This window comes from Myodes glareolus, chromosome 12 (genome assembly GCF_982192425.1).
Source record: "Myodes glareolus chromosome 12, mMyoGla1.1, whole genome shotgun sequence".
NCBI lineage: Eukaryota > Metazoa > Chordata > Mammalia > Rodentia > Cricetidae > Myodes > Myodes glareolus.
In genome coordinates this window covers 48,058,192-48,076,035 of record NC_142037.1, presented here as the reverse complement: position 1 = coordinate 48,076,035, position 17,844 = coordinate 48,058,192, and positions in this window count along the sequence as shown.

Here is a 17,844-nt window from a genome sequence, read left to right as displayed (position 1 = left end):
AGAATACAGACAATTCTCCCACACCATTTACCTCTTTTTTTTTTTAACAAAGGAAAATACCCATAGTCTATTTGTTGGGACGTTGGGCGCCATATGTAACATGAGGGCCAGCTTGTTGGGGTTTCTGTCCCGCCCGGTACCCCACAACCGGCAACTCCCAACGAAAATCACACACAGAACTTCATAAGGTTATAAAACTGATTGGCCCATTAGGTCAGACTTCTTATTAGTTTTTGTAACTTATATTAATCCATTATCATTATCTATGTTAGACATAATGGCTCAGTACCTTTTCCAGTGGGGGCAGCTTACATGTTGCTTCTTCAGTGATCTGCACAGGAGTGTCAGAGGGAGTTTCCTCCTCCCTAGTCTTATCCTATTCTCATTGCTCCATCTCTACTTCCTGTCTGGTTGACCCGCCTATACCTCCTGCCTGGCCAATCAGCGTTTTATTAAAATACATGATTGACAAAATACAAACAATTCTCCCACAAAGACCAGTTCAGGTCTTTTGCCTATGGTCTAACCTGCCTATGGTCTAACCTGGGGTCATCTTTGTGGATTCCTGGGAGATTCCCTGATGCCAAGCTTCTTACTGGCCCCAGGAAGTCTCCCTCAGTCAAGATATCTCTTTCCTTGCTCTTCTTTTCTATCGTTCCTTCTTCTCAACCATCCCATTCCCTCATATTCTCCTTTCCCTTCCCCGTATCCCTCATCCAATGCTCCTAATTTTCTCACGAGATCTTATCTACTTCCCCTCTCCAGATTCATTCATGCATGTCTCTAGTAGGGTCCTTCTTGTTACCTAGATTCTCTGGTGTTATTGATTATAGACTGGTTATCCTTTGCCTCACATCTGAAATCTACCTATGAGTGAGTAAGTACATTATTGAGCTAGTGGGACCTCACTGACTCCTTACTGACAACAGGAGAACATGCATAGGGTGAAATTAGACCCTCTGAATGTGGTAGAGAGTTGTGCCAGTCTGTGTGTCCACTGACAGTGGAACCAGATTTATCCATAGAGCACTAACTGGCTGCTAGGAGCCCATTCTCTATGAAGGGTTATCATCCTCTAGCTACATATCAGGGGGAGGGCCTTGGTCCTGCCTCAAAGTGATATGCCAGACTTTATTGATTCATCATGGAAAGACTTATCCTCTCTGAGAAGTGAATTGGGGATGGGGTGGGGTTAAGATAGGAGGAGTGAGTGGAGGGAGGGAGTGGGAAATAGGAATGTAAATAAAATGAGAAAAGATTGTTTTTAAAAAGTAAATAAAATCAAAGTAGAGCAAACTGCATGAAATATACATTTCATTGTGGGTTTCTTTGACACATTGATATTGACCTATTTAAAAGCACTTATATAAATGTCCTCTTGGCATTCTGAAGAGAAAAGCTGAAAATATTTCACTTTCATTATTACAACTATGTTGTCTTTTGATTTATTACTGTTCTACACAAATACTATACTGTGTGCCCTTTTACATGAGACAGGGATGAATCATCTTCCACCTGCAGTAAGATCTTATTGACGTATGTCAAATCAAAGTTGTCAAATTACCAAGAAATGCACGTCACTTGTTAAATACCCAATTTGTTACTATATACATGTCAATTTTAAAATTTGTGATTCACATATAAAAATTAATTATACTAAAAATTCCAAGAAGATATCATCAACTGATAAAATATTCAACTCGGGCGGTTGTGACTTTTAAGATTTTATTGTCCCCATTTTAAATGTAATCATTTATTCCTATGCAGTTTCCATTTTAATTTTAAAACTCTGTTCCCTGTGCCCTTCTCTAGTACCCGAGCTAGTGACAGTAATGGACTGCTGAGGGAGGGAATTTTCTCTGTTTCAAGGGAAGCCACTATTCCAGTGGAGAATAACATGTAAATGTGCATATAGGTAGCAGTTGTTGAATGTGATTGTCTCTAGCCATTCCAATAGCCATAAAGTGTGCATAAAAATGAGAGGTATTTTGAAGAGCATTAAGGCATAATGTGGGGGGCAATGAAGGATAAATATTACCAAGATTCATGGTATACATGTATAAACATTTATGAAAAATGAAAAATGATTGAGGTAGGTTGACTTCCAGTATCCTGAGAAACTGCCACACAGATTTCCAAAGTGGTTGCACAAGTTTGCATTCCCACCAACAATGGATGAGTGTTCCCCTTACTCTACATCCTCTCCAGCATAGGCTATCATTGGTGTTTTTGATTTTAGCCATTCTGACAAGTGTAAGATGGTATCTCAGAGTTATTTTGAGATGCCCAATCATACTATAAAAGCATTTGTTCAACTATGTTCATAGCAGCACTATTTGTAATAGCCAGAACCTGGAAACAACCTAGGTGCCCCACAATAGAAGAAAGGATAAAGAAGGTGTGGCACATATACACTTTAGAGTTCTACTTAGTGGAAAAAAACAATGACATCTTGAATTTTGCATGGAAATAAAAAACACTTTACTGAGTGAGGTAACCCAGACCCAAAAAAAGGAATATGGTATGTACTTACTCATAAGTGGATTCTAGACATAAATAAAGGACATTCAGCCTATAATTCGTGATCCTAGAGAAGCTATTAAATAAGAAGGTGAACCTAAAGAAAAACATAGCTATCCTCCTGGATATTGGAAGTTGACAAAATTGCCGGGGAGGGGTTGGGAGCACGGGGGTGGGGGTGAGGTGGGGATAAGGGGAGATGGGGGGAGAGAAGGGAGAAGTGGAGGATGGGGAGAGCATGAGGAAATGGGATGGTTGGGTTGAAAGAGGAGTGGGTGTGGGAGCAGGGAAGTAGATATCGTCATTAAGGGAGCCACTTTAGGGTTGGCAAGAGACTTGACTCTAGAGGGGTTCCCAGGTGTCCAAGGAAATGTCCCCAGCTTGTTCCTTGAGCAACAGAGGAAAGGGTGCCCGAACTGCCTTTGTCTTATAGCCACACTGATGAATGTCTTGTATATTACCATAGAACCTTCATCTGGTGTTGGATGGAGATAGAGACAGAGACTCACACTGGAGCACTGGACTGAGCTCCCAAGGTTTTAATGAGGAACATAAGGAGAGAGAACATGAGCAAGGAAGTCAGAAATGAAGTGGGGTGTTTTCACCCACCGAGACGGTGGAACAGATCTAATGGGAGATCACCAAGGCCAGCTGAACTGGGAGTGATGGAGCATGTGATCAAACAGGACTCTCTGAATGTGACTGACAGTGGAGGCTGACTGAGAAGCCAAGGACAATGGTACTGGGCTTTGATTCTACTGCATGGAAGGGCTTTGTGGGAGCCTTGTCTGTTTGGATGCTCACCTTTCTGGACCTGGGGGGAGTGGGAAGGACCTTGGATGTCCCATAGGGTAGGGAAGCAAACAACATCATTTAAAATGTTTATGTTTTCTGCAATGAACTATTGACTCACAGCGAATCTCTGAAATTGCCAGAGGTATAATGGGGCCCTACAATGATGATTGCACCCAGACTGTAGTATTGGTACTAAGGCAATTATTACCACCCAAGAATTGGCTTTGGACTATAAACTACTCAGTCAAATTTCAAGGTGCCTAGTGGAGATGGTCCAGCCTCACAGACTACTCTACACAGGACATGAGATAAGCATTGCATTTTTCCATCATACAAAGACTGGACAACTAATCCTATACCTAGTTCTCCCAGGACTTGATAATTATCTCAATATATTTCAGGGTCCCAAAGATGCCTCCACACCCAAACATTTGGAATCAATTTTAAGAACAGGATACTTTTATTCCCAAGACTGGGATCGGTGGTTTGGTGGTATTCAATGGATAACAGATATTTATCAGTTTTACATGGTTGGTTACAAGTTAAAATTGGTAATGGTTGGGAAAATGTGGAGAAAAGGATCTTGCAATCAGGGATCTTGTTCTTAAAAGAAAAAAGTAGGAATATAGATATAATAGGATAATAGGGTAGGTTACTGCATCTACTTTTAAACCAAAAAAGAACTATTAATTTGAAATATTTTATAATGATATGGATTTTTGTATATTGAAACAAATTTAAGGTTATTTTCATTAGAACAAACTATACTCACATTTTTAATCTTGTTAAAAGTATATTGTACCTGTATAGTTCATTTAAAATGAATGCAAACTTCCAGTCATTGAAAGTTATTATTATAAACTATTTAGCAAAATAAAGAAAGGCAGGATAGTAGCTAGTAGATTACAATTAACTTACAATCATGTTAGGCATATTTGGAAGGTCAGACAAATATATTTTAAGTAGACAGGTGGCCCTCAAATACTTCAGAAATCTACAGAATATGACATTAATTATATTTAAATAAACATGGGTTTTTATGGACAAGGAGACACGTCTGCTTCTGGAAGCCCCAGTCTACTTCAGAGAAGATGATGAGCATCAAAGAAAATCCATATGGAGTTTACATTCTTTGTGGTAAAACTTAACTACTGAAAAGGAAAGAACCCAAGCCTTAACTGCTGGAAGTATGCTGTCCAAATTGGACAAACGGGACACAATCGAAAGTGACTGCTGACCTATGCCAAAACAAAATAGAACAGCCCTTCAGAATATCCTGTTTCACAGAAACATCTGAGATGCCAAAGATTAATGTCCTGACCTTTTAGAGGAACCTTGGATGACAGCCCAGGCAGCCAGCTGTTTGTGTCATTTCTCACATTTTTTTGGAAGTAACTTTCTTGTGCTTCCTTCTTACTCAAGTAATATTATTTTCTTATCAGGTCCCTGAGGGAGTTGAAGACTATGTACTTAAAATATTCTTGTTAACAAATTCAGAAAAGTATCTCACAAAAGAAATGTAAGCTGTATAACTTGAAAGAAGATAAAAGATAGGATTGGGTTAGTACTATGAGTTAGGATAAAAAGTGAGTTATGTAAACATTTTGGATGCATGAAGATATCATAGATATTAGAGTATTTTCTTTCAATTTGTCAAATGCTATTGGACTTCACATTGTTAATGCAATTTTGGCTGTGTAGATTGTATAAACTTTTTCTATTTATTGTATATAGTTTGTCTATGTTTGTTATCACCTCTTTTATTTTAGACAGAAGGGTAAAATATTGTGACATTTTGTTTGTGTTCTGAAAAGTAAAGCTTTCCTGGAGATTGAAGGGCAGAAGTAGCCAGTAGTCAACCATAGCAATATGGATGTTTATATGAATACTCAGAAGTAATAAAGCAAGGTGGAGGGAGACAGGAGCTCAGTCATTTTTGGTTTGAAAAGTCCGAGAGATAAAAGGTGACTGTGGCTGGTCCATTACTTCTGATTCCTCAGCTGTTACCTTGAAATCTGGTTCTGGGTTTTATTATTAAGACAAAATAGGATAACCCTCCAAGGTATCAGTAGTATCACTGAAGATAAGGAATATTCAAACATCACTTGAATTTATTGTGATACTTATAATATTAACCCCCAATAGCTTTTACAGTTATACAGCAAGTGGCATTCATTCTGGCATAAGAGTTATTATTAAAGAAAGGATTCCTTAAGGAAATCATTGACAAGGAAGGTTTCATTTAATGCGACATTTTTAATTATTGGTAAGAATCACTACTGGTTTATAATTTATAGTTTATATTGCATATTTTAACTAACATGATCTTAAGGAAACTATTTAGAATTGTTATTTGATACTTAATCTTGCCTATTAATATTGTTCCTGAATAAAATTGATATTAAAAAGATCTTACGTACATTACACTACTCAGATCACATTGAGCTTCAACTAAATTATATAAATTCAGGAGGTACTCTCCTTTCTGGCATGCCAAATTTTTGACCTTGGGACACAATATTATCATGTCTAGAACACATGCTTCAAAATCACACAGTCAAGCTTCAAAAAAAATCACACACAAAAAAGAATCATGTGATGTTTTCAAAAAACTTACCACTTTGTGCTGCAAAACATTAATAACTTTTCTATTAGGCATACAAGCAAGTTCTAGAGTGGGACATGTCTGCAAAAATATACTGGGATTGATATGAAATACCCAGTGCATCAATCAGATGGATGTAGCCTGCAACATTCTCATGTAGAATAGCTACTTAAAATACAGATGGTATGTTTCCCTCCCACAAGACATATTTGGATTTGGAAAGAAAGAAAGAAAACTCTGCCTATTCATTGGCAATATATTGAAAAGAATGATGTGTAGAAAGTAATACAAAATGGTGGGATTTGCCATGAAAAACTATTTGAAATCTTGTGCCTCTTAATGAATTGGTATGACAGAAAATAAAGACCTTGCTAAATGTTGGAAAATGAAAGGACTATACTTAAAGCTCTTGTGTTTCTGAGGAAGTAGAAATCTGAACATAAGAAGAACCTAACAGATAAACATTCTGTGGTAGTGACAGAGAAGGTCACCAGGAGGAGATGAAGAAAAAGGAAAGTTGAAATTCCACAACATTGTTGTGGTACTGTTGTAGGAATGAAAACATAGTCACATCTTCTTCACCAGTCTTTAAATATATAAATTGCATTTTTTCTCTTTTTTTTGGTAAATTTTAATTCTATTATCTGGGTAATTTTCCAAATGTATTTGATTTCAGAGAATAATATTATATGAAGATATAATAATAATTTTAGGCTTATATACCAAATTTTATGGTAAATCCTAAACTGTTTTTAGAGGAGTTTTAAAATCTTGGAAATAAGATTCTCTTTCTTATTCTCTATAAGCAACCGTAAAGACCCTGTGGAATTCATATTTAAGTAATGCAAATTTTAATTACTGAAACTTCCTCTAAAACTCCCAATTTCATTCTAAAATAAAAAGTTGATAAAAAAATTTATCACATTCAGACATATCACCTTTAGTCTATATTTTGCATAACATATTGATACAATATAATGTGCTCCATATAACATTATTAAATCCATATTATTTAGAAGTCTGACTACTTTAGCTTTTGATGACTAAGAATACTAAGATAGTAATTTCAAGGCTGTATGATACAGCATAGTTTCAAAGCATAAAATTCTATCAAATAAACTTTTCTGGCAAGTAAAAATATTCGTCTTAATAATTTTTATAACTTGTTAATTTTTTCTGATTATCATGAGGCTTATTAACTTTCAGAATCAAAATACATTGATGAGTAAATAAAAAATATGTTGAATTACATTTTCTGTTTTATTTGTTATGATAATTTCAGAACTTGAGAAGTAGGGAATAGTAATTTATTATAATTGATATTAGAATTCAGAAGCAAATATAAATTATGCATCTGTAGTGCCAACACAGAAGCTAGATGAACAAGTATTTACATATAAATATCTTTATTCATTTGATGCAATTATGACTTGATTCAAGTATTATTTGCATCTTTGTTTACCTTAATATATTCATACTTTTGAAGCTGTTATCAGCTACCACATATTCTAGTGATTTTCAATGCATAATATTATTTCAAGACATAAATGTGAAGAACAGAAAAACTGACTTTATTTCATCAAATTTCAACTGAGAAATTTAAACATATACAAAAGGATTAATGAAAACTCATTTGAAGTGATGTACATGTTTAATGAGTGTTTAAATAAAAATATCACCAGAATATTTCTGATTTAAAAATCAAAGTGGAATATGTACAAGGTCCACAATTAAACATAATTTTGAAAAGTTAAACATTTTATCATTTGTCAAACTATAAAACCATCGGAATCATCTATGGAAATTTGTATTTAAATCTTACCACTAGCCAAAGAAAATGTCAACTCACTGAAACATCTAGAATCTTCTTCTCAAGTATACAGTATTTTCATTCATATCATTATCTATGTGTGAATATGTAGCACATAGATTAATGTACACACATAGATTATTGATAGATTGATAGATAGATTTATAAATATATGCACACATAGGCTCAGTTTCTTACTACATATTACAGGTAAATTTTTTTATTCAAGATTCTTCTGTCTCAGGTTTCTTATGATCAGATTGTACACATATATATTTGCTCACATAAAAAAAGACATAATCATAGAATGTGCTAGTTTTCTTTACATTGTCTAGATTTATGTAGTGATAAGTTGGAAACATTTTTAATATATTATAACATATTGAATAAAATTCAACTACATATGTGTAAAATGAAGATTTAATGGTATATTGTAATAAAGTCACCCTTGTATATTAGTAGTAAGTTTTTTAGAGAACAATGTTAACAATATGTATATATGTATGTATCAATAAACAAAGAAAATAAAGCTATCAACTTGAGAGTGGATATGGTATAGGTTTAAGGAAGAGTAGGTAGGAGGTGCTGAAGGAAGAAAAGCAAGGGAGAAAAAGTGATATATATTCAACGTTTAGAAAAATACAATGTGAAAAACAATATTATATCAAGTAAAAATGAAAAGAAAAATATAAGAGAACCTAGGAATTCTATTACAAGTGCTATTGTCTACAATTGCATATTACTCTGCAAATTGCTAGTAATATGTATATGAAGTATCCTTTCATTGAAATACATTGAAATAATTAGAAATCAAAATTAACCCCGAAGCGAGACAAGTTGCAAGTGTTTCAATGAATAAGATTGAAAATTCTGTTGCTTGTGTTACTTTGTAAGTTAGTTAGTTAGTTAGTTAGTTAGTTAGTTAGTTAGTTAGTTTTAAAGGAAAACAGGAGGAGTTGATCTGGGTGAGTGGAAGGTGAAAGGAGGGGAGGAAGACAGAGTAGAGAGTGGAGTGACGAAAAACTGCTGTAGGTCTGGAATATATTGGAGATGAATGAAAGTTTAAAAAAAGAATGAAATGTCTGAAATTCATGACACTTAGAAGAAGCTTATGAGTCTAGAAGTGAAATTTCCTAAGTTTTATTTACTCTCATTCATATATTTGATTTATATCTCCATGACAAGCTTTCTAATTTTTTGCTTGTGTACTTTTTCCTATAAATAATGGCAGTGTAGAAGCAGGAAAATTGTATTCTAATTTTCTGTATTTGTAATTGGTGTCCTACCATCCCCAGTGTTGCCTCAAAGCTCTGTTCAATGATAAAAATGTAATTAAACCCCTTGCTGTTTTAGCAAGAAGTTAGCACAAGCAAAGGAATATTAAACATGACCAACTGTACAGTTTCAAGTAAACAAAATTGGCCAAAATCCAAAGCTTTTGTTTCTGAGAACAGCCATATGGATACCAAATGGTCTTGAACTAGCTCACTATTAGTGCTTGTCTGTCTCTATCACTGAGTTGAAACATTCCCTTCATGGTGGAACTTACATATTTTCACTTTACCACCAAATCTACTATCATTGAGTTTAGAAATATGTGTTAAATGAACAACCATTCAGTAAGATGAACTGATAATTACATTGTCTGTATAGACAAAACCAAGGCCATTAGCTGAGTTATGGTGGCAAGGCCTGACCAGCAAGGATCACTTTTACTTTTTAAATAACTAATTGCTATTGAACAATTAACTTTATACTGACCTTACTTATGCTATGTTCATTTTGTTTACTTAAAAGACTTTGTTTGTGCTTTTTATTTAAAAAAATAAAATTTGTAAAACTATACAAATTTTCAGATTTGACCTGGCATGAATGTCCATAATGCACGAATTATGGAGGTTGACATAAAAGAATTTATAGTTCAAGAACTTCCTTCACTGTACAATGAGCTAAAGCCAGGCTGAAATACTTGAAATTCTTTCTCTTTAAAACCACAGTATTTATATCTCTCAGAGATGAGCTCATGACATCTTTGAATGTTGAGGGTAGATCTGATTTTTGGCTCACTCCAGAAGTCTTTGTTGAATTAATCTCATCATGGACAATTTATTTCATTGAGATTAATAAAGACAGTGAACATTGTCATTTATTATTTTTATTATTTACCTTTATTAAGGCTTCTAACATTAGATATTTTCTTATAAAACTTCCATTTGGAATTACATGCTATTAACATTACAGATGAACATAAGAATTTAGAATAAAAATTAGAAAGTAGAAAATAAGTATTGTTGAACGAAATGAAAAGAAAGTAAAAGGAAATTCACCATGTTTAACTAACCACTGACGACAAACTGATATGTGCAAGAATCTTTTTACATATGCAACTAGCTGCTTTTGTTTACCTTTGGCTAATGTACAGACCTTTGCTTTTTCCTTATGCTTTCTCCACTGAAGTGCATATAAGAATTCACAAGCAGTACAAACTGAACTTGATGGATCAAACAAAGAAGAGGAGACAGCGTTCAGTTGGTATGGAAGGGAGTTGGATCTGGGAGAATTTGGAGGAGGGCATAAATATGACTCAAATAACACTCATATGAAATAATAAAAGAGCTAGCAAAACAAAAATAATAACTTAATTCTACTTAATTCTCAGCATTCATACTAAACATTTCTATCATTTTAACTGGAACATTAAAACACCGAATACTCAAATTCATCATTGCTGTGAAAGCATTGGCTGCATTTTATGAGACCCTTATGTAAAATTTTAAATAACTGTTTAACTCATGTTTCTGAAGAAATATAAATTATTACTTTATTGATATTGACAATGTGAAGAGTGCTGTTTACTTCCTCTCTCCTAAGGGTGAATTAAAGTGTAGGGATTATTTTAATAAACACATGTCATTCTTCCTGAATAAGAAACAGGAGGGTCACTAAATCAAGACTCTAGTCAGTTAAGCCAGAGAAAATACTCCCAACCGTGATTATTATATGGAAATATGAAAACTAAAATACTAAGTAATCTATAAAGATTGTATATGGTTTTCACTAAATGAGCTGATACAAGAAGGTGGAAAATTTCTTACTTTGTTTTAGCTAAAATTTTGCGTCTTGAGAAACAGGGATATTTTGTATCCTTAAATACTGACAGACATAACAGAGGTTTAATTTTGGTATGTATTCATACATCTGAATATTCACATCTATACAACGCGTGAGAAAAGTAAATAACTCTATTGAGACTTTTGATGATAAAAAAGTTGTTGGGCAGTAGCTAATTCAATTCTGGATGAACTATAAATAAAATTATTTGAATTTCCCAAAGTAGCCATGTATGTGGGCTCATGTATGTTTCCTTTTCAAATATACACTTCTGTATGAGAAGAGTAAAAAGACTTAATTTTTACTAAAATGTTAATATTTAGTTATCTTATTATGAAGGCAAAATTTATGATCATGCAAACCATAATAATATTCTGAACATATTAGTAACATAAACTCTTTTTAAGATTTTATGAAATATCATCAAGCATTAGGGGTTATCAGTCCATAAAACTAATATTTTGTATCACTTATTGCCATTTTACTTTAACTTACAAATACACAATATTTATTTCCTCATTAGACTATGAGTTTCAAATTTGAAAATTTGAAAAAATGATATCTAATATGGGAACTACTTGATATTTAACATTGTGCAATTTGACTGTAAATAAGTATTATTAAATAAATATATTTTAATTTTCTATTTGTATTCAATGCATTAACTCTGTCAATGTCCTTAAGACATTAGGATAGTATTATATAATATATAATTTCAAAAAACATAGAGTAAATGTAATAGGAACACATTAGAATTATACAGCATGGATAAAAGACAAAACAATGTATATATTTAGATACATATGTGTACATATGTATGTATGAGGAAAAATAATGCCATGAGTAAAATGCTGACCTATGTTGTAATAAGACTAAACAGTAATCAAGTCTAATTTATTTGTTTCAAAACAGCAGCAATTTATTTGCTACTGATCAGTTATTTGTTATCTGATCAAAATAGCATTTATTACTTCTGTCTTAAAAATTGAGTGTATACTAAATTAATTTCAATTTAAAATGAGGTGTTTAAAACAGTCCCTGAAATATAGTCAATGCTTCTGAAATGTTAGGAGATATTTTGGCCTTTGTCATTTTTAGATTATCTAAATGACAAAGCAGAGGGGAAGAATGGGAACTTGGGATAGGAAAGTAGTCAAATATAAATAAATTTTAGAGTAAGAAGCAGATTTTATGAATGGTATAAAGGCCTTCAGGTACTTTGTACCTAAGGATGACCTAGAACTTCAGTTAAATTTGCCTCTGACTACTTAATTATGGAATTACAGGCATGCACCATCACTCACCATCCCAAATATTTTATGCTGGGCTTTATGTTTCAAATACAATTACTCTATTAGCTCATACATGCCAACTAGTGGTAAATAAGTTTATACATACTGATTTATTGCCCCCCTTTAAAAGAACTAGAAAGAGATAGATTTTCTTATTTATTTTATAAGAATAGTTATTATTTGATATTCATTAATCCCAGCTATAAAAATGGAATAGTTTTACTGGAAATGAAATATTTTGTATTATATTGCCTTAAAACATTGCAATTATGCAGCAAAATTATTTAAAATAGAATGATTATGGGTATATTGGTTATATAGAAACATTTATTAAAATGTACAATAATTTTCATGTCATCAGATAGTTTGTAAGGACACTTGACAATGATCTATGGCTCTGAATTGATTCTCTTTCAGCATAAAACAGAAATGCGACACCTGTTGGGCAAAAATATCTATACAATACACAGTTGCATTTATTGAATTACCATTTCAGGAAACAAGTACTAATTTTGTTAAATAAAATTAGATGATGTCTACCATGCAGTGGATAATTATGATTTTAACTTTATGATAAATATTTAAGCAGAATAATTTTAAGAGTTTTATTACTTTTAAATATAGTTATTCCTTATTTTCATTAGGTGTACCTATATTTTAGTACCAAGAATAACAGAAAAGTATGGTTTCCATTTTTAATAGTCTGTTATACTCTTTTGGGAAATTAAAATTTTGCATGTTGAGTTCTATGAGGAATAACCTAATAAACAATGTTTAGAAATGAAGAAATTTATAGTGTGATTAAAATGGAATGCAGCTTTCACTAAATATATCAATTGAGTCTATTTTAACCTCGAATGTTATTGATTTAAATACCACTTTAAGAAATAGTCTTCCACAGGGAAGCACACACCAGTTGCTTAACTAATATGAAACCATACATACAAATAACTACATACATATGGAAGAAAATCCAATTAATAACATTTTGATGATAGGTTGCTAAATAACCTTTATGTGAAAAATTTATTCATTATTAAAGTTTGATTTCAAGAGTCCCAGATCCTTCATCCGACGATGGATGGCGATACAGACGGAGACCCACATTGGAGCACCGGACTGAGCCCCCCATGGTCCAAATGAGGGGCAGAAGGAGGAAGAACATGAAAAAAAACTCAGGACAGCGAGGGGTGCGATCACCCACTGATACAAGGGGACTAATCTAATGAGAGTTCACCAAGGCCAATTGGACTGGGACTGAACAAGCACGTGATCCAACCAGATTTTCTGAATGTGGCCGGATTCTCTGAATGTGGCTGGCCCGGAGCCTTTCTGAAAAGCCATTGACAATGACACTGGGACTTGTTTCCTCTGCATATACTGGATTTTTGGGATCCAGTCTGTTTGGATACTCACCTTCCTGGACCTGGAGGAAGTGGGGAGGAATTTGAACTTCCCACAGGGCTGGAAGCCCTGACTGCTCTTAGGGATGGAGAGGGAGGAGGAGGGGGGAGTGGAAGGGTGTTGGGAGGAGGGGCGGAAATGGAAACTTTCATAATTTAATAAACTTTGAAAAAAAAAGTCTGATTTCCTGTATCTGAAAGGACTGTGTGAACTTTGAAGTATAATTCTCTTCATACTTTTTGCCTGATTATGTTTTGCAAGCATCTATCTGTGTAGAAGAGCTTATTTATGTTTCTCTTTTATTTAAATATCTTTAATGTTGAGAGCACACTTTCAAATACTGTCAGAAACAGAAAACAAGACACTGGAGTTTACACGGCATAACTGGAGACATATAAATAAAGTTTGTAGAAGCTGAGAGGGGGAACTATGAACCATTCACATCATTTGCGTCCTAAATGTTAGCTAGGTTTCCAAGGTATCATTTTAATTGGCAATTTAAAGCAAGCATCTCCCAAGGTATCATACCACCACAGAGTGGGGAACAACTGATAAGTCTTTACTTTGAACTGAAAAGTAAATAGTCTGTTCCTAGTTGTGCTGTGAGAAATGACTAACTGCAGATTGGTCATTTTAGCCTAGATTGCTATAAAATGGAGTGACAGTGGGTTTACTTTGCTTACTATTGTCGAGGCAGCTTTCAGGATCAATAACACTGAAAAATTGTGAAAACAATTAGAAGTGAAAGCCATGCTAAGCTTTCTCTGTCAAATTTCTAAGAGTGAAAGTCCAAATCATATTCAAAATAAAGATCAAATAAGATGTCAGCTGTACAAATTCACTTTAGTTCTTCACTCTGTGATGGCAGATCAGTAAGCTCGAGTTTGTAAAACTATTCCAATGTTCCAATTAATAGAATTCAGAGTTACGCAATCACATGCATGTGCACTCACTGTTAAATTATGTGTTTTAACAGGGAAACACTGAAGTGCTTGGTGTACATACCAGTGTTCTCTAGACAATTATACTGGGAAGAGAACAAGGCACCTATTTTCCTCTTGTTTCAAAGGAGAGAAATGTGTGTCTTGTGAAATAAATTATCTATTCAAAATGAGAGTCCTTTATAAGTACTTTAAAATATGTGCTTTTCTCAGGACATGTCTGAAGCAGACACTGGGGACACAGATGCAATTTGAAACATTTCATTTCTACATTACCGGTATAGTCTCTGTTATTAAATCGTCTCTCCCAGTCAAAGAAAAAAAATGGAGTACTGAACTGTGTGTCAAGCAAAGGGAATCGAAAAACAACCCACAAACTCAATACTGCTTAGTCCAATTTATGAAGTTATTTGAGGCAGGTAATTCAGATACTGGAGAGAAAAAAAAAAGCTGTCGTTCACTTAAATACCAAAAGATCTTATTTAATGCAGTTGATATCTCCATCTCAGGCAGGAAAGCTGTTTCATCTTCATTTTAGCTTTGATTGCTAGAATGAGGAGTGACAGAGGGTTTACATGCTTTGCTTGTATATTTATTTTCTAAAGAGTGCTGGAATGCCATCATATTTTCAGTGCTTCTGGCCATCTCCTTTCTTATTTGAGAAACATTCAATGTGTATAATGGACACAGTTGAGATGTCATTATTTTTAATTATCTCAGATTCCCACAACGAGTGTAGTAATTAGTGAAATACTTAGCACTATCTAACAATGGAGGATGTTATCATGTCTTCTGTTATGATGCTTTTTGCAAAGAATAAGCAGTCATTTTTAATCCATTCTGTAAATGATTTTTAATAACTACTATCAATCATAGAATGACAGAGTTCTTTCTGATATGTGATTTTTTTCTCTTGCCCTGTAACTATTGATTTTTGTTTTTATCTTAAGTTTGTTTCTTGATGGTCGTGATCTGAAACTCTCATTCACTTAATAACTTACTATTAACATGATGAAGCAAATGAGCAGAGACACAATAAAAAACACTTTTGACATGGAATACAGGTTGATAACCAAGTTCTATTTACACAAATAAGAGTCAGAAATGAGGTTTCATTAAGACAAATAATTCATATTATTTAGATCAAAGAATAGGTAGAATTGAAGAAATGGATCCAAGCAATATACTGAACATTTGTTACTTAAGGCTGCAAGTATATTGTGGCCTGGCGTCTGTCTATTTTACATAAGGAAGTTTTTCTTTATTTTCTATAATCTCTCTTGGCATGCAAAAATTTCTTAGTAATATAATTTCTAGATTTTTCCTTTCATCCAAATATGGCATATATATTCTACATATATAAAGCCTTGTTTTTATGCTACTTCATCTTATAATTCTTTCATCTAATTAGTTATCATCCTAGAACCAGAAGATTAACCTATCATTGGATAATTAAATTATTCCATGGAAGTTATTCTCATCAGTCTCTTATATCAACAAGATTTTCCAAAATAAACAATATGCCTATCATTCTAAAATTCCTCAAATATAGCTAGTTTAGTAATATTTCTAATTTACCAGGCTTTCCCTTTGCTCTCACTTTCTAGTGTTAGGTGAGCCATCTTTCACAATGGAAAGTGTAAATATTGAATATCATGGAGTCAACTTTCTTAATTTTCCCAAGAGAAATGTGAGAATTTAAAAGTAAATTCCTATGTGCAACTAAAAATGACAAAATTAAAAGGAAAAGTATCATTCAGTTTGAATATAATTTTTTTAATATTTCCTTTCTATTATAAAATGTTAAATCATTCACATTTATTAATAAGTTTTCAATATCTAATGGAATAAAATGCATAATTTTTTTTGGTTAGAGGTCCTAGGCATTTGATCAAATTAAATTACATAAACTTTTTAATCTGTTATCTGTGAAATCAAATTGCAGACCAAATTCCTCTCATAACATTTCAATTTCATTTTAATGATGTCTGCATTCCCCAAGATGACATTGATCAATTTCTGTCATTTTAATGAATTAATTATGCATGCTTTTTAAATCAGAAAAAAATGGGTGCTTTAGTTTTCGATGCAGTCAGTTTGAAGGATCAGGAGGATAAAAATATGACTTTGAGGTGATGTTGTTCAGTCTCAGAGAAGATTATTATCTGTTCAATATCAATCTATTAACACTCCAGTACATCATATCGTGAGTATGACATGACCAGGCAAGTCTTGCCTTTGGAAAGAGATTGCTACCAAAATAGTTCTTATGAGAGAAAATGTATAAGGTAAGGTTTTGAAAGCTCTAATATAGTGACTGGAATTACGAGTGTAAATATGAGTAAAAGTAAAATGCCAAGTATTATTTGTTGATAAAATTTGAATATTGAGCTATTCCCCATTAAAACCAATCTGTTCTCTTTTTTTTGACTCAACATTTACAATAGCATATACAGATTTCTTTGAAAAATATGCATGGATATATATTCAGTGAAACAAATGTTGGGAGGTTTGAAGTTTCTTTGGTGATCAAGGATTTATATTCTCTTTGTTTTTTTCTTTAGTAAAACTGAATTTGGCTCCTGGTGCCCATTATATATTGGAGGCACACAATACCCCCATCCTCATCAGCACTTACATTTAAGTGCACATGTCTCAACATAGAAACACAAGCACATAATTTAAAATGATAAAAAATAAGTATTTAAATGAAATGCATCCAAAGTAAGGCATTTTGGGGAATTAATAGTGTTTCAGTTTTCGATGCAATGGCAAGTAAATCTCATCTAGATGGTACAGTTAGTTAAGAAAATTAATGACAAATTTATCATAATCAAAAGTTCACACCCAAGGGTTCACCTGAAAGGAATCAACACACTAAAATTAGTAAGATATTGAGAAGATATATGAGGCTCAGTAAGCCAACCATTCTAGATTCACCCAACTTACATTTCAGTCCATACTCTATTATTCTAAACATTTGAACTTGTAAAACAAGTTTTCTTGTATCAGATTTTCTTTTTTTCTAATAAAGAGAACAAACCTTTGTTTCTACGAAGCATATTTGCAGTAAGGGAGAAATGTAAACGGCAACATATTAATTGCTCAAGCAACAGGTGTAGTTTTATGTTTTGTTTCACAAAAAAAACCAAAAAATCAATACTAGCTAAACTTTTCTAATTAAAATCTATTCTAATGAGATTATTAAATATTCAACTTTAATAGAAATTTTTTCTATTTTGCTTTTCAAGAATATTTAGAATATATAAAGATAATTATACTATGCTATATAATAAAAATATTTATGTATACATAAACAGGCATAAAATTCACTGGTTAAATAACAGAATATTTCAGTTCCATCCT